Source organism: Ochotona curzoniae, unplaced genomic scaffold, assembly GCF_017591425.1.
Source record: "Ochotona curzoniae isolate NIBS_2020 unplaced genomic scaffold, NIBS_Ocur_1.0 scaffold_2453, whole genome shotgun sequence".
NCBI classification, from domain to species: Eukaryota; Metazoa; Chordata; class Mammalia; order Lagomorpha; family Ochotonidae; genus Ochotona; species Ochotona curzoniae.
Window position 1 is genome coordinate 2,454,928 of NW_024467094.1, and position 20,064 is coordinate 2,474,991.

At 48.3% G+C, this 20,064-nt stretch overlaps 1 pseudogene; it reads left to right on the top strand.

Moving 5' to 3' along the window:
- Positions 1–571: 571 nt before the first annotated feature.
- Positions 572–16,881, top strand: LOC121169945 (annotated as a pseudogene).
- The last annotated feature ends 3,183 nt before the right edge of the window (positions 16,882–20,064 follow it).

The window sequence follows — 20,064 nt, forward strand, 5'->3', positions numbered from 1 at the left end:
TTGCAGCTTGGATCAGGCCTCTTCTGGTTCATTTGGGTTCCTTTCCATGACACCCCCCGCCCCACACACCCATCAGACTTCCTAGAGCGTTGGAGGTTGCGTCTGTGGTTGCCAAGCTTGAACCGGGCACTGCAGACTTCCAAGATTTTATATCACAGCAATAATGAGCCCACCCTTTCCCGTCCACACACAGGGAACTGTGGCAGGAAGTCTCAGTTCTGGGGTTTCCTGCAGGCCTTGTTTGTGACCTGGTGTTAACTAGGTGGTTAGTGCAGGTCTGCTTGGGCTGGAAGTCCCTGCCACTCACAGTGTGGCTTATCCCTCTGGTAGGCAAAGCTCTCCTTTTCCCTGGAAAGCACCTGCTTCCTGCAAGATCTAAGGTGGTGGGCAGGAAGTAGGAAGTCACAAAAAAATATGGGTATTAGCTCCACACGGAATTTGTGGAGGCATCATAAAATGCCCAGGTGGTTTTATCTGGGCACCACCTCCTATCTCCTCAAAGAGAAATCTCCCTTTCTGTTTCTGTCCTCACTCCTCTTCCCTGGAGGGGACAACCGACGTACACACCAGGATGCTCATTTTCACTGGAAAACCCAAGCAGTATCACAGATCCCCTTCAAGTCTCGCTGGCAAGCCTCAGCGTTACCGTCTCTACCATGAAAGCATCAGTGGCTGTCTTGAGCGGTGGAGAATATTCCCTGTGGGTAAGCAATTCACCAATGGGGTGCACTAGCATCATTTATAAGGGCTCCGGCAGGCACTGTGTGAGCGCCCGCTCTCTTGGCTGCCCCTTTGTTCTCCCATTTTTCCATCTGTGATATGACGCTGTTGCCTCCTTTGAAGGCTCCACGGTTCCCGTTCATACCATGCCCGACAATGACTTGAATGAAAGAGGTAAGCGGAGAGGCCAGAGGGTCCTGGCAAAGAAAGGCAGCTTGTAGCTTTTCAAGTTCAATGAGGCTTGGGGGGGGGGTTGGGAGGCTCTGCAAATAAAGGGCTGTTTAAAGGGACGTGCAGGATTCAAAGCCCCTTCGCCCAGACCTCTGACCACTTCTGGTCAACCCGAGGAAGTGTGTGTGTGTGTGTGTGTGTGTGTGTGTGTGTGTGTGTGTGTGTGGTGTTTTCTGCATCTCTCCCCCTTCTCCAGTCATTATCCCACTCTCCAGCCGGGATCACTCAATTGGTAATGACACAAATGGAATTACCTGGAAGGTCTCACTGAGGTCAGCCCTTGGCACTTGGGGCAGCAGGTGCACCCTGATTCTCTATTCTCAGCCCCGAGAGACTTGATATATGCAAATTCTAGAGCCATCAGGAGCGGGACAATAGAGTGTCTTAATCCCTTCCCCGGGCAAAGGGGGTGGGGATGGAGAGACAACCCTAGCCACACTCCTCCCCCAACCTTGCCACCGCCAAACTCCTTCTCAGGAGCCTCTGGCCTAGGGAGCCGCGTGCTGCAGAGGCAGGTTCAGATGCCTGGCAGTCCCTTCTCCGGGTGCCCAGGCTTGGACTGCCCCGGGGACCTTCCAGAATCCCTGTTGCTTTGGCAGAAACAGAGGGAAGACCTGAGGGTTCACGGGTGCTCTGAGGTCAGATCCAGCAACACCGTGCAAGCTGTCGGCGTTTATTTATGACCGATGGACCGAAGCACGGAACTAGACAACCGCAAGACCCAGCTCTCGTCCTCGCGCAAGGATTCATGACCCCTGGGAAAGGGTTGGCTTCTGACTCCCCATCCATCATCTGGGAAAGTACAGTGCCGCAAAACAGTGGTGTGGCAGCTGCTCCCTCTTGCAATCACTCCGTTGCACGTATGCATGTTAGGGGCCGCCGCCGCTGCGCTTGAGATACAACGTTAAGCACCTGGCCCTTGATATCTGAAGTCAACAGGGGCGTCTTCTTCCCTGCTCTCCCATTCTCCACAGCCACTCAACCTCCCAAGGGCACGCATTTCAATCTCATGGGAGAAACGTGGACCGCAACCCCCATACAAATCAGCAGTTTTGCTAAGTGCAGTCTCAACATTGTTCAGGTTTTGCCAATATCTCCCAGACACTTGGCTACAAGGCAAGTTCATTCACTACACACACACACACACACACACTCCGGTGAGCACTGAGAGGCCCTGGGGGAATGTTCCACTCCCCATAGTTTCCTGCTTGATGCAGCCAGCACGTCTCCAGTTCTTACTCTCCTCTACTAGGCACAAGGTTGAAGGGCACGGTCTTCCGTCCACTCAGCAGCTCCTTGCAGATCCCTGGGTTGACTTTGAAACAGGGCAATGGCCTTCTTCATCTGCTGTGAGTACTTCAGGTGCTGTCTGGGATTTTCACTGCACTCCAGGATGAAAACAGGACACGAGTTGTGCCTTTGGAACCTTTCCTCCCAAGACTTGCTCCCTTGTCTTCTTTCTCATCTCTAGGAAGACTTGCAGTTTGGGAGCGCAGAGGGCGGGGCGTGACAATGGATGTGAGCTTGGTCAGAAACATCTCTGGGTTGCCCATGGCTCTGAGCAGCTTCTGGGACATTGTGACATTTTGGGGGGGGGGCGGGTCACCTTGCTGTGCCCAGAAGGTCTGCGGCACGATTCAGAACCTCCTGCACGAAGCCTGGGGCGGGCAGAATTCTAGAACTGCAGGTGAGTTTTGTACCCTCTACAGAAAGCTGCTGAGATATGGCAGAGACAAGGGCCCGCTTGCCCTCCTGCTCTTGCCAGTCAGGTTCATCATTTTCTGATGTTTTCAGGTTCCGATTTTCATGTAAAGGAGATGGGAACTGGACATTAGGTCATGTTTCCTCTTCTGGGGAGCGGAGGGCTGCAGCAGGATCAGTGGATGCTCTCCAGTTCTTTGTTCCCCCCAGTGCTAAATAATCTAAGGAGTGGGGCTTCTATTCTTGCGAGAGCATTGACATCCTCTGATGGATTTCCACTGTGGAGAAAGCTTTCATCTTTGGCCCAACCTTGCCTGTCTGTATATCCATTACATGACTTCATTCCTTTGGATCTCCCTTTACTGCAGCCTCTCCCTTTTGGGGTTTTAGACCCTAAAGAGAGATTTCTTCGAATTGGTTCTCCAAGCAAAGATTTGTGAGCCCCAGCCTGTGCGAAATGGGAACCAAGTCCAAATCTTTTCCTCCTGCTGCAACTGGAAAGTATTCAAGAAGCAGAGGAAGGAATAACCTTGACCCAGATCCCTGAAGTGTTGTGGGTCAAAGATTCCAATGAAACTTTTTTTCGTCGGATTCTCTTCAAGAGTTCAAACATCTAAGTCCTTCCGCTTAGTCCCAGGGATCTCAGGACATCACGAGCAATACCTCTCTCTCTTTTTGCTGTGTTTCAGAGCTGCATCGTTTAGCCTGGGGCCCGGCACATCTGTCTCCACTGGGGAACTAAATGCAGCTGGAGCCTCTCTTGGCTGATGCTGTCCTAAGAAGAGTTTTGTCACAGAGCTTGCATGGTCCGAGGCCTTTACTAGCCCAGTTCAGACTCTGGTGCTCAAAAGAATTAGAAAGTCTAATTTGCCAATGTATTAAACACATTTATTTATTGGAAAAGCTAAGTAACAGAGAGGGAGAAGGAGAGCAGGGGTGGGGAATAGAATTTCTACCTGCTTCTGCTGGTTTACTCCCCAGCTGGCTGCCACCAAAAGGGGATGGTTCAGACCGAAGTCGGAAATTCAGAACTCCATTCTGGTCTTCCCAGTGCGTATCAGGGACTCTTGGGCCATTTGCTACTCCTTCCTCAGGTGCAATTGCAGGGAGCTCATCAGAAGTGGAAGACCAGTGACTGCAACCTATACTCCGGTATGGGATGCTGGCTGGCCACTGTGCCACAGCAAAAGACCTCTAATTGTGCAGATCCTAGCAACCTTTGTTTGTGATTCCTGGTTGTGGAACGCATGTTCTGCCTCATCATATGGACAGGTGTCATTTTTTGCCACAGGAAAGGAAGTGACCTGTTGAAAGGGGCAGTAAGGTACAGAAACAGCATGGTTAAGCTTGGTACCTGCTTCGACTGAACATGATTGAACCATTGACTGCCTATGATTGGCTGAAGCTCAGCTGCTGAGATCACAGGCTGTTCACACATCAAGCGAGGTTACAATTCATTGCATATAGAGAAATTTTAGGCCCAACCTTAGTCAACCCAACACCAGGAAAACTCAGTGTCTCGTTTCTGGAAGGTGTTGAAACATTGTCATGCTAATGGATCATAGAGACCTGAATCAACTGTGCATTTCTGCCTGGCTGTGTACAAAACCAGGATCACTTCCACGATCCTCCTCCCCTGGGTTTTTATCCTTTGTGTCCCCACAGACCCCTGAAGTCTCCAGCAGCTCCTGCTCTGAGCTCGTGTATCTCCAGACTTCTTTCCTTCTGTGGCACTTGATTTCTTGGTAGTAAAAAGGATCTGGTCAATTAAGGTTAACAATTCAAAAAACAAATAGGTGATTTAGTTAAAGTAGCAAGTGCTGCAAAGAGCATCAACTGGATGATGCCCTACAATGGCAGGGTAGAAGAGAGGGAAGGAGTTCCCTGAGTACCAGTGGCCACTGAAGACCTCTCTGAGCCGAGTGTCCAAGAAGAAGGTTCTCCCAGGGTCACAGCAGCAGAGTGTGCCAGGTGGAGGATTTGCTGAATAAAGGGGAACATGAGAAGGCTAATGGGGCAGGAATACACTGATCCTAAAAGCAGACAGATAGGATGGGACCAATTGCATGAATGTTATGCTTTCTGACTGCAACAAGAGCATGCATAAGACTTTGAAATCTGTGTCTCAGACTCATCCCTTGGAATGTTTCCTGCAATGGCTATGGGCTTTGCGGTGGTTCCTTACGGCTATGTAACGAGTTCCCTCATGATTTAGCACCTCAAAGCAATGGGCTTGGCCAGTGTCATAACTTCTATGGATGGGGAGTTTAGAGCACGTGCCTCAGCTCTGCTGACTAGCTCAGGGCCTCTAAGGAATCTCAGCCTGAGCTCATATTGAGGGTTTGTCCGGAGCAGAAAAATCTACTTCCAAAGTGACTCTTATGTATGACCGACAAGCTGGTTATCTCCACTGGTGGCTAGAAGACACAATCCCTCTCCACTCGAGAAGGCTGTTTGAGGGTTCCCTTCATACAAGTGTTTGGATTCCTCGGCAGCGGGATCCTTCCCCAGGTGAACACACACCAATATTTCCACAACGCCCTCGTCTTGGTGACACAGATCAAGATAGAAGGCTTTCCTATGCCGGTACAGAGGAGGTAAGAACTGTGCACAGCTGTCCCAGAGGTTGCCAGCGGCAGGCCTGCTTGCTTTTCTGTGCTTGCACCATTGGAACGGGTCATTTCTAAGAACATCTCCACGTCTGATACATTGATGGTTTCCATGGATATCCTCTAATAGGAACTCTGGGGTTAATTATGTCATGACTCTGTGCTACAAGTGAAGGGCATAAGAAGACGAGTGAGAGTAGCAGAAGGTATCTCTTTGGCCCTCACATCAGACCACAACAGTTGCTGCTCGAGTTTTGATTAATCTGACCACAGGGATATGGGGTGGGAGGGAGGGCGAGTGGAGCGGAGTGTCGGAGATATTCGTAACTCATCCAGGAACCATGGGCACTGCAAGAATGAGCTTGCTACATATTCTGACATCCCACCATTGTCTGCTCTGTTGCTGCTGGGACTTCTCCAAGCCACACACATACCAATGTTATCAGCAGGGAAATGTTACGAGGGGACAGCTGGACAATGTGGCATTGTCCTGCGGATTTGATGATCAGTGTGCAACAAATGACCTTCTGTCCCATTTGTTTTTACTCCAGGTCCGGTGGATCCATCCCAACCCAGGCACAGGGGGGCACATTTGAGAACACCTGCTCTGAGATTGCTTTTCAGTCCTGTCGCATAGTTTTGTGCCTGTCTCCTCAGCCTTGATTGGCACCATCCTGTCAGTGTCCTGCCACTGGAATGCTGTTTTAGGAAAGTCCTAAGGGTGTTGGCAGTGGAAGTTCTTGTAGGCAGCTGTGATTTGTGGCAAAGAATGTTTTATAGTTCCATGGGCCCCAGCACAAACTTGTACAACTCAGCATGGAACAGAACAATGCAGTAAAAACCCAGTGAAAAGCATACTGTGTGTCCGCCAGGGTTAAGGGGAAAGGATTTTTCAAAGTCACAAAAACATTCTTAAGGAAATACATCATTGACTCCTATAGAAGTTTCCAGAAAATCTGTGTTTACTCTCTAGATGACTTAGTCCAGGACATGCAGTCTTCATGCTTTCTTTTTTATTAAATGATGGCTAATACATTTGACCAACAGTGTTGCTAAGTGAAAGTCACAGTAATGGAGAAGTACTTGTAAACATAATAAAGCAGATGCAAAGGGAAGGGATCTAGTTAGGACAGGGTTTAGCGGTGGATTCAAATCCACATTCTACAAATGGGTGGTAACTTAGTCCCACACTTCTCCAGCAATGATGTGCTCTACCTGCAGGCTCTATTTTTAAAGATTTATTTAGTTTTATTGGAAAGTCAGATATACAGAGAGGAGGAGAGACAGAGAGGAAGACCTTCCATCCGCTGATTCATTCCCCAAGTGCCTGCAATGGCCAGAGCTGAGCTGATCCAAAGCCAGGAGCGCAGAGTCTCTTCCAGGTTTCCCAGATGGGTGCAGGGTCCCAAGGCTTTGGGATCTCCTGCCAGGATTAGAACTGGCTACCATATGGGATCCCAGCATGTGCAAGGTGAAGAGGTTAGCCACTACGCTGCTGTGCCAGGCCCAAGATGCAGGTTCTAAAGCAGCAGGCCTGTGCAGCAGCCTGGACATCTTTACTGCGAGGTGCCGCCTGGGCTGTTGGCCCCGCCTTTGAGAACAAGAGTTAGACATCCTAAGCCAAGAGTCACCACTCTCCCTGCCCGTTAGAATCAGCTTCACGCGCTCTGTGCATCTCAGAGCAAGCAAGTAGGACTTCCTGGGGATGGAGGGCAGTGTCCGTATTTTTGCACTAAGACTTTATTAGTTCAGAAAACTGAGTTGACTCTGCCTCTCTGAATCCTACAGTACGAATTCGGTTAGCCATAGATTGAAACTATATGGGGTCTATACTAAACATTTGTAGACTGTTGTTTCCTGTAACCATTCCCCAAACAATAAGATGTAGGGAGTATATAGGCAGCAACTGCATTCACTGGATGCTGTAAGGGATCTAGAGGTGATTTACATAATTCAGGAAGATATGCCTAGGTTAAATGAAATACTTGACCATCTGCCCTAAGGGGCTGCAATGTCCTTGGATTTTGGTGCTCGTGAGGATCCTAGAATCAATCTCCTATGGATACCAAGGGTCAACTCTCATGGCCTTGTACCCACAAACCAGTGTTAGGGTTGAAACTGTATAATGCTGCAGATACAGCCTGCATCGCTAAAAACCTGTCAGAAATTTACAGATAGTGCAATTCTGAGTTTACACAGCACTCATAGTTTATTATCTCACTTAATCCTCAACAGAAGCTCCATTAAACACATATTCTTTCCAGATTCTGAGAGACGAGTAGTCTGAACGCATCACAGAGCTGGGCCTGGAAGTCAAATGTCCTTGCTCATTGCAATGAACAACTTGGTGACTCGTATTCATGGGTCAGCTAACGTCCAGAAGGACCTTCTCCCTGAATTTGCTTTGTGGGGCATACAGCTGCCTGAACACATTCTCACACAAAGGTGGCTTTCCATCACTGGGCTTCGTTCACTTACATCACTGTGGAGCTGATGTGCCAAGGTGCAGGACACAGGTGCAGTTCACTTCCTTCATTATCTCCAGAGAGGAGAATTCTCTGAAGCCGCAACCAAGAACATTGTGTCTTCCCACCAGCTTTGGGGACTTGATTTCACTTGGTTCAGAATGAATGGATGTGAACATAGGGCTTTATGAGGTGAATAGAAATGGCTTTGTGGGGTCATGGGGAGGCTTCAATGTTTGTTCTTCAGTTTGGGATCAACTTAGAATCTCCGCATTTCCTTGGATCTGTCCCTTACATTTTTCCATCTCCCTCCTAAGGAAGGAGATTTAAAGCCAAGAGATGCAAGTGCAAAATTTTAACCTTCGATGGATGGGATTGTGTATCTTTATTGCAGCTCTGAGTAGAATCTGGGGAGCATGGGAGCATTCCTCAAACGGGATGCGGTTTCTATGTGTTCCTGGGTTGAGGTTTTCATGGAATTAGCTGACTTGTTGTGCCAATGATGTAAAAATCATGAAAGTGGCCTACTGGGATGGAATCATTCCAACGTGGATTTTTCAAAGCAGCTGATCACTGCATGCGAAAGTCGTGTTGAGTTTCACAGCGAGGGCTGGCATGACTGATTTGAAGAAGCTCCTGGAGATCTCAAGATTGCCACCCTGGACCGTCCTTCTTTCCTGTTCCCACCTGATGAGTGAATGAACTGACATTGGGGAGAAAACTCTTCCTTTTGGCAACTTCATCAAGACACAGAAAATAGTGTTTTAGGTATAATTGATGCTTTTTAAAGCATTGATAGCAACTAAGAGAGCTCTTGTTTGGTTTTGGAAAAGGGAATTAAGTGGAAATACCTGTGCGATTTAAGAAGTCTTTGGAACACGCAAGAGACTGGCATTTTTCTTCTAGTTGCTGACAACCTAATGTGTGTTTACTTTCCTGTCATAGGCTTAACGTAATGAACACAGAGCTGAAGAGGCTGCTAATTTCTTCTTGGAGATCATCCTTTTTGCACAAATAACATTTCCTCTTTCCAGCGGCGGAGAGAAACACTGAGCTGACTCTCTCCTGCTCTGGCTGGATCACCGGAATAGCCATCTGATCAATTACTGCAGATTTGGAATTACATCAGAAACAGATACTTCATCTCTGTAGGTGAGCAGAGCTATCCCTCCTCCCCTTATGACGAGACCTTCCCCAGGGGGGTCCTTTGTTTGTAGTCCGAAGCCATGACAGTGTTGGGTGGCCAGAGGTTGCCTAACTGGGGCCAACTGTCAGGAAATGAGCGTATTCATCCCTGGGTACTCTTGGCTGGTGACCCTGGGCCTCCTGGGCAGTAAGGAGTCACCAATGCAAGACAGCTGGATCTGGGTTCCTGCCTAAATCTTGCCAGGGTGTTTGTTGTTGTTGTTTTGTTTTTGTTTTTGTTTTTGCTACCCGAGGTTATAACTATGCCTTTGGGGATGAGCGTGCATTTTTGTACGTGCTTGCATTTGTGCTTGCACTGTTGCTGCATGTGTAATGCGGAGGGCCTGCTCCACTCTGTGAGGGTCGTCTGTAGTGAGTGTGGCTCCTCTCCAAAGCCAGGGGGTGATACCTGTCATGGTCCCCTCTAAAAACACACTAACGCCTAAGTGCTGTTGCAAAGTAACAGGCGGTGGGACGTTTAAGGCATGTGTAGATCACAGGGGCTCAGCCTTCATGAACGGATTAAACTCCTCTGGGCGCAGAAGATAACTTGAACACATCAGGAGTATGGTCTTTAGTTATTCCCCAAGCCATTGAAATGGATCATGTCAATTATCCTTGATCTCCAAGAAACATTTAATCAAGAAAGAGCAGTCTACCTCTCTGATTCCTCTTTGTTAACTGTTTCATCTGCAGCAGTTTTAAAAATATTTACCAACGTAAGAATTAGCCATCTGAGATACCTCTCCCTGTCTCATCACCCCTTCCCACTGTACCTTTGCCTCTCAAATAAATAAATCTTTTTTAAAATTGTACAAAACACTAGGGTTGTAGAAAAACAGTACAGCCCAAAGGCAAGGGAATTGTCATCTTCCATTTCTTGGTTGTTTGCTTTAGATTTATTTGAGAGGCAGAGTGATGGAGAGAGAGGGAATTACATAGAGAGATTTTTCATCTGCTAGTTCATCCCCAGATGTCCACTAACTGTTAGGGCCAGGAAGTGCATGTTGGTCTCCTGTGCGAATGGCAGAGTCATCTTTCTCTGCTTTTCCAGGCGCATTAACAGGGAGCTGCATCCGAAGTGGAGGAGCTGGAACTGGACCTGTTGCTCCAACATGGATGTCACCACTATGGAATGCAACTTAATGCACTGTACAACAATGCTGGCCCCCATCTCGCAATTTAAAAACAGGGACAAGGCTTCCTTGGGAGGGCGACATTGAAACAGAAACTCAAAGTAAGTATGCAAAAGTAAGAAAAAAAAAGAGGCGCTAGGGCACCTCACTCTGCAAAAACCTCAGCTGAGGTTGCCAGGTGTGTCAAACAGAGCAAGACAGACAGTATGGCTGCAGTGAAAGAAGGGTGGTAAGCAGCAGGTGTGATCAGGGGAATAGTGGGATGGGGGGGTGACATAACTGGAGGACCTTTAGGATTTTGTCTGGTTAAAACAGCCCTTTAATATTGCTTTCCTCCCACTATGACACAGGTAGAGATTATTTGGGGTTGAGGAAAGACGGGAAGCCAGGCTGTGATAGGGATTATCATGGGGGAGGTGATGGTGATTGTGATGGAGACAGTGAGAGAGTCTGATTATGAATGTGTGTGGTTCCTAGGGGCTCTCAGGACCTGTCCCTTCCTCACACCTACTGTATCTGCTGTGGGTCACTTCTGGCTGCCTGATCTCCACCTCCGTGTCCAAGGACTTCTCTCCAGGACCTCAGAGATCAACTTGCCCGTGTTGACCACCATCCAAAGATTCACTCAGTGTCTGATTTACCCTTGCTTTCTCGCATTCAACACTGCTTCATCCAAGGGACCCACAGGACAGCAGGAAGGCATGAAGTGAAGGTATGGCCCCTGGAATGCTTCCACCACCTTGCTGGGGGTAAGCCTGACACAACAATGGGGCATCCTCTTAAAGGCATACCCAGATACTTACCTTAGCGATGGCATTCTGAGGTGTGTGGAATGCTGTGCCCTTTAAGATGCGGAATCTGAGATGATCTCAATAAACTTCTCAAAACGTGTATCATGACACACGCAGGGTTCCTACCTCTACAACCCTAGCAGCAGGTGCTGCAGGCCTTCAAGGGAAACACCCTCCATCCTTTTGATAATACCATCAAATTAATCATCTTCTATCTGGATGTACCAAAATAAACATCTTGTCCTTCCATTTTCCCTCAGACTTTGTGAAGTACTCTTGCGTGCTTCACTGAGCTCCGATGGTGAACCTCAGACCTGGAGCATCAACAGAACCTGGAAACTCATTAGAAAACCCAGAATCCTGGCCCCGGTCTCAGGTCTTCCATCCCAGATCCTCCAGAGTGGGGTGCAGGAAGCCCCACGCTCATAGGTTTTTGTCAGTGATTCTGATAACCCTCGAGTGTAGGAAGCACAGCTGCTCCACTCCAGGTGCGAAGGAGGGTGGATCTATACGGATCCTCAGGGTAGCACACATTGAGGGTTTGTGTTTCTTGTCCCTCCAACTTCAGGCTTTGTCCTGATCCCCAGGGGAAGGTTGACCCCAGGTAGAGCTCACCAGCAACACTGGTGGATGTAGACACCATGAGGCAATGATGGGCTTATCACAGCAGAGAGGGACCAGTCAAGAGGTGATGATCAAGTCTACCTATTTAGAGGAAATAAGGTTTCTGTGATGTGTGGGGACATCTGGGAATGAGAGCCATGATAGCATGCTGAGGGCTTGGCCACCGGGGATCGAGGACCAGACCTCCCTACCCCCAGCCATTTAATTGCCCTCAGCATGGGAACCCAGAGTGGGTGGTCATGGGAGAGGAGAATGCTTTTCTCACTCACTCTCAACCACAGCAATTGAGAGAGTGCATCCTTTGATCTCCCTGACTGTCTGTGTGTTTGTAAGGAAACAGGACCAGCCGTCATGCTGAAGGGATGGCACACACTGAATAGGTGTGAGAGGTTACAGAATCTGGACCATCACAGACTCTCCTGGACACAGCCACTCTTACCAGCCACCCACCAACGTCTGCCACTCAGTGCCTGAGGTCTTCCCCCGCCCAGAATGATGGGGAAACCATCCTGTTGTTTGTGTGGGACAAGCTGGAGCTGCTTGGAATCTAAACCTCCAGCAACCACTCAAACCAGTGATTGATAGGAGTCGGTGTGTAAATACAGCTTCCTCACCACTCAAGTGGGCTATTTTGCAAAATTTTGGGAAAAAAAAAAACACTTCCCCTTGGAACTAAGCTCTCTTTGCCCACCAAGGCAGAGGGATTAATAAGGCATCTGTGTGAGCTACAAACGAATCAGAATTCGGAGTCACACGGGAATGTAAGGGAGAGTTTCCTATGAAGCATTAACAGCTGCACAAAGAGGCAGTGCAGAGCACCTGGGGGCTGGGCGTGAACCGAATGCAGGAGTAGCACATCTGCAGAAGCCACCACCCTGGGATGCAGGCAGAGCACCTGCAGGCTGTAAGAAAACCTGGAACTACAGACCCTCCTCTCCTCCAGGGCTCGCTGGGGAGAAGACCCTGAGGAGCAGTGCTGAGGAACTTTCTGGAACCTCACCTCTGATGGGTCAGGGGAGTTTCCAGACGTGGGGCAGCTGATACTGCTGGCTCTATCTGACCCCATCTGCGTGACAGGAAGCTAGTGGCAGGAGGCAGGGTAGAGGGAAGCATCAGAATGAGGAAATCCAGCTTTCTCCCCTCCTGTCCCTCTGGAGCCCTCTACTGGTAGGGGGTAGCATTGCACAAGGTGGCTTAGGGTCCGTTCATATTATTGGCAGTAGGCAATGAAGGGTGAATTGAGAATTCTAATACATGGCATCAATACATTGATATTGTGATATTCCGTGTTGATGTTTTTTCACTTCCCTGTCTCATTTCCCCACTCCCTTGTCAATTTTCCCTACATTCTGAATGAAATATGTGTACCCTTGAATTTTGACTCCAGGGTTTGCTTTCGGGAAAACCCAAATTGTGTTTTGAAAATAGCGTCAGAAGGATTTTCGGATGGATCTCTTGGTATACGAGAGAAGCAGAGGATTAAAGGATGATTACGATGTTTTTTACAGGAAGAGTGAGGGAAAGTTCATCTTTACAATATTACATTTTTTTCTAGTCAAGAATACCTCACCACATCCATGTTCTCTATAGAAGCCTGCATGTTGGACCCAATGCAATGACTCTGGCTAAATCCTCACCTTGCAAATGGCGGGATCTCATTATGGGTGCCAGTTCACATCTCAGCTGCTCCACTTCCCATCCAGCTCCCTGCCTGTGGCCTGGGAAAGCAGTCCAGGACAGCCCAAAGCGTTGGGACCCTGCACCTATGTGGGAGACCCTGGAGAAGCTCGTGGTTCCTGGCTTCACATTGGCTTGGCTCCAGCTGTTGTGGTCATTTGAGGAGTGAAACAGTGGATGGAAAATCTTTCTTCTCTCCTTCTCTCTATAAAATCTCATCTGCCTTTGCAATAAAAATATTTTTTAAGATCTTTTTTTTTAAAAAAAAGAATTTGATTATGTTTAAGCATGCAATAGTCTATACACCATCTTAAATTAGATATTTTACATGCTATTTCTAAGTACTGATCATGGTTATAAATTCAAATGGCTTTTTTATCCAGCCATTCTGCTAACTTAATAGGTTAACTGTGGGGTTTTTTTTAAATATTTATTTTGATTTTTTTTTAATTCAGCAAGCAGATCTACAGAGATAAGGAGAGACAGAGAGATCTTCCATACACTGATTCACACCCAAAATGGCCACAATAGCAAGAGCTTAGCTGATCTGAAACCAGGAGCTTTCCTCTGGGTATTCCACTGGGTACAGGGGCCCAAAGACTCAAGCTGGATTTCCAGGCCATAAGCCAGGAACTGGATTGGAAGTGGAGCACCCAAGACAAGAATCAGTGCCCATTTGTATGATGGAGATGCAGGCAGAGGCTTAGCTTGCTATGCCATGGTGTCAGCTCCTAATTATGTTTTTTGCTTCCTGTTCATACAGTCCTCTTATCTGCGGAAAAACAATGGTTTCCCTATTTCTCCCAATCACTATGTTTTATTTACCTTACCTTCTTGTAAGGCAGTTAAAAAAGTCAATCTATAAGGAATACTCCTAAAAGCCTGGGTGAATTTCGAAATTAGCTTTGCACCAGAAGAAACTTAGCTTTTGAGTTTATTTTTTTATAAAATTTTTAGAAAACATTGATTTGGAAGATTTATTTTTTATTTCATTGTTAAATTAAAAAAAAAAATCAGCTCAGTGGATGCAAGAGAGAGAGCTTCCATCCGGTGGTTCACTGCCCAGATGGTCAGAACAGTCATGGCTGGGCCAGGAGCTTCATCCAGGTCTCCAGGTAAATGACGGGGTCACAAACATGTGGACCATCTTCTGCTGCTTGTCTGAGGTTAGGAGCAGGAAGCTGGATCAGAACTGCAGCAGCCAGGATATGAACTATAGTGCTTTGCCCACTATGCCACAGTGCTGGCCTTTCCAGGCACTTCTTGAAGTCCCTTGTAGGAAGTCCAGATAAGGGACCATACACCGGTGCTCCTCATGAAGATCGCCATTTTTTCTCAAGCTCAACGAAAAAGTATTCCTCATTTTGTTGGGAAGTCCGTTGATACTGAAACCCACTCTGTAGGTTTATGGTGCCCAGTCCTCACACTAGCCTCCTAGTCTGCAGACACTGCCTTGATCTCTGCTCAGGAATGTCGGTCTATACTTGCCCTGTCTCTAATGGGTGATGATTGAATGTATTTGTTTTCTTAGCTCTCTCTCCTGGAGCAGACTGAACACAGAGTTTCTGTGTGTGAGCCTAAATCTTCCCAGAATATGCCCCGGAAGTGACGCACCCTCTACATGGAGATGTTCTGGAAGGGCTAGCATTTGCTTCCTCTTTTCTTCTCCCTTGTCACTTGCCATGTTCTTGGAGAAGACACTGGCTCTTCCATGATGCTGTGTTCTTTCTAGCCTCAGTGTTAATACTGCCAGCTCAATGCCCCAAGTCCTTCAGCCACTTAGCCTTGGAAGATGAAAAAGTTATTTGGGGGGGGGTGGTCAATGTGGTGTCATATCAGGCTAAATCCTCAACTTGTAGCGCAAACATCCTCTATGGGCACCTGTTTGAATTCAAGGTCTCCAATTCCTGACTGCTCCACTTCTGATCCAGCTCCCTGCTAATGACCTGGAAGAGTACAGTAGTGGAGAATAGCCCAGAGCGTTGATCCCCTGCACCTGGAAGAAGCTCTCGGCTTCCGACTTTGGATCAGCCCAGCTCTGGCCATTGTTGCCATATGGGGAGTTGAACCACCTTATGGAATCTCTCTCTCTCCCTCTCATTCTCTCTCTCTCTCTTTCTTTTTCTCTGTAATTCTGACATTTAAATTAGTTAATTTTTGAAATTTAACTCATTTTCTTCACAGAAATCCTCCTGCTGATGCATAAAGCTTTCATTTAAAATGTTATGCTATTGTGTAGTGTTTTAAAATGTTTATTTATAGATTTTCATTTGTGTGAGAGATTCTTCCATCTGCTAGCTCATTTTCCAAATACCACAACAGCCACAGCTGAGCCCGCTGGCAGTCAGGAGCTGGTGAGTCCAACTGCGTCTTCCGGAGCTCAGCACTTGAGCCATCCTCCTGTCCCTGGATGCATCAGCAGACAGCAAGGGAGCTAAGACTGAAAGCAGGCCTTTGCTCGTGGCTGCAAGGGTCCTAATTCACTGTTCCACCTGCCGAACCACAATGTCAGCCCCTGTTCTGTAGTTTTCCTGGACCAATTGTAAGCATACAAGGTAAAGCACTGGATTGTTCATTTTCAGAACTTGGTCCTTTGTGGTAACAGCAAGCCACAGCTTGTATAGTATCAAGTGTTGGAAAGAAAAAAAAAATTCAATGAGTGAAACATGATCAATTAAATTTTCCAAAACACTGTATTTTTATTTGTTCACTCTGTGGGGTTTTTTTTATTATTATTATGAGAATAAGGAAAAGAAGAGATTACACAAAGAAGCGTTCTGCAAGGATTCCACATGGCACATGATGGTGATCTGGTATAGACAGATGGCAAAGAGGATAAATGTTCATAGTCAAGGTTGAATTACGTAGGGCAGTGAGGATGAGCAAGGAGTCAAGAGTCGTGCTTGGGAGCTGACTCCCAGGCAAAGTGAGATAAGCCACTGATTGCTGTGTGGGCATCAAATACATGCTCTGGTTTTGAGTCCTGGCTGCTCACTTCCAACCCAGATCCCTGCTAACACAAGTCAAGGTGCTTGGGCCTCAGCATCCACGTGGGAGATCTGAAAGAGGCCCCTGATTCTGGCTGTGCTGTCGCAGCCATTTAGGGAGTGCACCAGCACATGGAAACCTGGGCTCCCAACTGGGTGGCAGGAAGCTGAACAGCTGGGCCGTCACGTGCTGCCTTGCCAGGCACAGTAGCAAATTTTGGTCGAAAAGGAAAGAGAGAGAGAAAAAACGTGGATATGGACATGGACTACCCACGCATCACAAGCGCCTGCTGAAGCTGGCGGTCCCCAACCACCTCATCTGGCTCGTATTCTACTGGCTCTTCCACACATGCCCCAACGCCTTGGGCGAGCTCATGCAGTGTGGAGACTGTGAGTACTACCAGGACTGGTGGAACCCGTGCAGGAATGGTGCAGCAAGCATTTCTACAAGCCCACGACACAGCAGGGCAGCAGCAAGTGGTGGGTGGGTGGCCAGGACAGGCATGTTCCTGGCCTCAGCCTTCTTCCACGAGTACCTGGTGAGCGTCCCCCTGCGCATGTTCCGCCTTTGGGCGTTCACGGGCATGATGGCTCAGCTGCCATTGGCATCAGGGGTCGTGGGCTGCTTCTTCCGGGGCAACGATGTCAATGCAGCTGTGTGGCTGACGCTCATCACTGGACAGCCAGTAGCTGCGCTCATGTACGTCCACAACTACTACCTCCTCAACCATGAGGCCCCGACGGCGCGGACCTGAGCCACCCCCAGCCGCCCCAGAAAGGCTTCGCTCCCGTGGGACCTCCTGGACTGTCCTCATGGAAGGACACACACAGCTGTACAGGACTGGGTGCCCCTGCCTGGCCAGTGTGAATGAAGTGCTGCCCACAGCAACTCCTTCTAGCTGCTGGAAGGGTCAGAGGTCTGCTCTGTGAAACCCCTGCAGCTGGCCTAGGATATGGGTGGGCTGGTCCCTGGGACTGATGGGGTCAGGTTGCTGCTGCAGTGGGAGACAAGCCTGGTTGTCCCAACCTCCAGGTGGGAGGGGCCTGCCACAGACAAGCCCTAGAGGAGCTGGATCCAGGGTCTAGGGCCAGGAATGCAGGGCTGTCAGGGGGGGCTGACTGGGAGGTGGGGGGTAGGGTGGCCACCTGGGCCCATCCCTTAAAAATAATTAAGATTTTTTGATCCATTGCGGTTAATTAAAATAATTGAACAGAACTGCTCTTCACCACCCAAAGCAGACAGACATTTAGAATCGCTCCTTCAGGACCATCCCAGGTGTGCCCACAGTGGCTGGACAGGAGCACAGCCTGGGGGTCAGCCTTAGTAGCCATGTGAACACGGGCATCCTGAAAGGGATTTTTCAACTTGTCCCTGCACCTGGCACCCACCTGGATCAACAGCATGGGGACTTCCAAATCTTGAGACCTCACATTTTAAACCCTCCAATGTGCAATCAGGGTGGAGACTTTTACATTCTTTGATTAATTAATTAATTGATTTTATGATACAGCTCTACAGGCTCAAGGCTTTTCCCTCTCCTCTCCCCGGTTCCTCTCTCCCAAATGACTTCTACATTGTTGGAATAGTATAGTCTTTCAAAAGCAGTCGTAAGTTCATCATTCTGCCATCTGAGTGTATCCTATAACTGTTGTTATATACCATGGCAGAGAGTCCAGCATCCTATTGGCAAGATATATTTAGTAGTTTCATTGGGAGTCCATCTTGGATTCCGGAGTAGAGATACATACTGCAATATGACTTTCAACGTGATGTTCCCTTCGCTTGCAGTTGCCTACACTCCCAGCCACCTCTAATACGCCACAGGGTGAGTGAGGGCAGGGTCCAGGAGCGGAGTGGAGGCTAGGGACCTCTGATGTCACACAAGGTCCCGTGTGCAGGAGAAACTATGCTTGGTGTAAGTTCGGCTCTCCCTATCATTATGAAATATTCTTTTATGCTCACAACTGCATTTGTTCAGTGATGTCCTAACGGGATAACGAGACATAGTCATGAGCAAAAGGGAAAGAATTTGCTACTCCAGGGTCCAGACCACTCTCAGTGTCTAGTCAGTATCCCTCTTTCTCTCTCTCTTTTTTCTTTCTCTCTCGCTTTTCCCTCTCTATGCCTTCCAAGCAAATTAAAGTGTTAACAAATTTCAAAGAACATGTGTATAATTCAGTGATTATGCAAAAAGATTTCAGTGCCATTTTCTTTGCAATGAAAGCCGGCATGGCATTGCACATCCTAAAAATGAACATGAAAATGCATGGTTATGATTTCAAATTTTAATTTTTCTTGGCTCAGAACAACAGAAAACTACAAATAAGAAACATCATCACGGCAAGATGAGAGAGAGAGAGGTTGCAGGATAAAAGGCAACAGCAGTTTTTTCTCTCTTGCTTTGGAAACAAAGGCCCCAGCGTTTCCACTTGATCCTGGATGCTCACAAATTTCTCAGTGGGCGCTGGTAGGCGCTGTAACTAGTCCACTGTGCAAACAGAACCCCTTTCCCGGCCACTAAGCCCCTCAGGGTCCAAGCAGCCTGGCCTGGGGAATCCCAGGTAGATAGCCGCCCCCCCCCCCCTCCGCCCCACCCCAGCCCTCCTCCCAGGAGCTGAATGCTACTCCTGATGGAGGTTTGAGCCAACGGAAGATGCCGGGCTTCTGGCTTCAGCACCACCGGATTCAGGCCTGCCTGACTGTTTCCAGACGGTCCCCGGCTGCAAGCAGAACATGATAATGAGCAGTTGCCTTCTGAGGATGAGCTCAGAACGGGCAGGAAGGGTAATCATTAGCAGCTCTCTTGTGGATACACTAGGGCCAGCACAAGCGTCTGCAGACAAGTAATTTGGCTGGGCGTGTTTTGACAATAAACTCAAACCAGACAGAAGGCTGGGGCAGGGAGAGGGAATCAGGGCGGAGGGAGAGGCGGAGAGCTGAGAGGGAGAAGCCGTGAACTTGACAGCAGAAAATAACGAGGCTGCTTCATGTTTCATGCCCCCAAGAGGTGAGCTGCAAACGGCAAACTCGTCCCTGGAGAAAGAGTGAACGCAATGGGAAAGCCCTGGGTGGAGGGCCGGGCTCTGACAGATCCCAGAAGAACGTTGCCGATGACCAGCCAGGGAGCCGTGAGCTGGCACCTCAGCCTTGAAGAACCTCTCAGCATCCTCCCGAAGCTTCCAAGAGCCCAGGCTTCCAGTGGGGTGACTGCTTGAGACAACCCTCAGCCCCCACTTTCCTGCCTCGTGAACAGGGCATCGATGGGTACATGATGCCATAGATCACGGGGCTGAGGACAGGAGCTCTCCCCGCAGTGAGCCAGAGCTGCACCGTAGACCCCTCAGACACCTGCTGTAATTCCCGAAGACCTTAAGCTCCCTATTGGGAGTTTGAGCTGTACGGACTAATTACCTACTCCTGGAAATCCACAGATTAGCAAGTACACTCAAACATGTTGCTGAGGCATAATAAGGCCAGTCAACAGGGGATTGAAGGATGTAAACTAATATTTTCCAGCACAGCTACTGACAGGTGATATCCATGCTGAACCCTCGCCCTTGAGAATGCTGCTCACAGCTGAGCTCCTGGCTTCCCTAGAGCCCCAGAGCACCCCTTTAGCCTGTGTCATTTATTTACTTCTGTAACAGTGGTTTTTTTGTCTAGCAAACCTGGATCATGGATGAGGATCTCTCAGGCCAAATGTGTTCACACGACGTACCTGCCATGCACCGGAAACCACTTTACTCACAACCGTGAACTGCAGAAAGAAGACATAAATAATGCTTGGTTCCCTGCTTTTGAAATATAGGGCCCCACTTTGTACTGGAACTTTTTTTTAATATAAAGAGATATTGAAAAGGCAATATTTGCAAAGAGTGAGACAGATCTTCAATCTGCTGCTTTGTAGTGGATCTTTAAAGTGCTTCAGCTAGCCCTG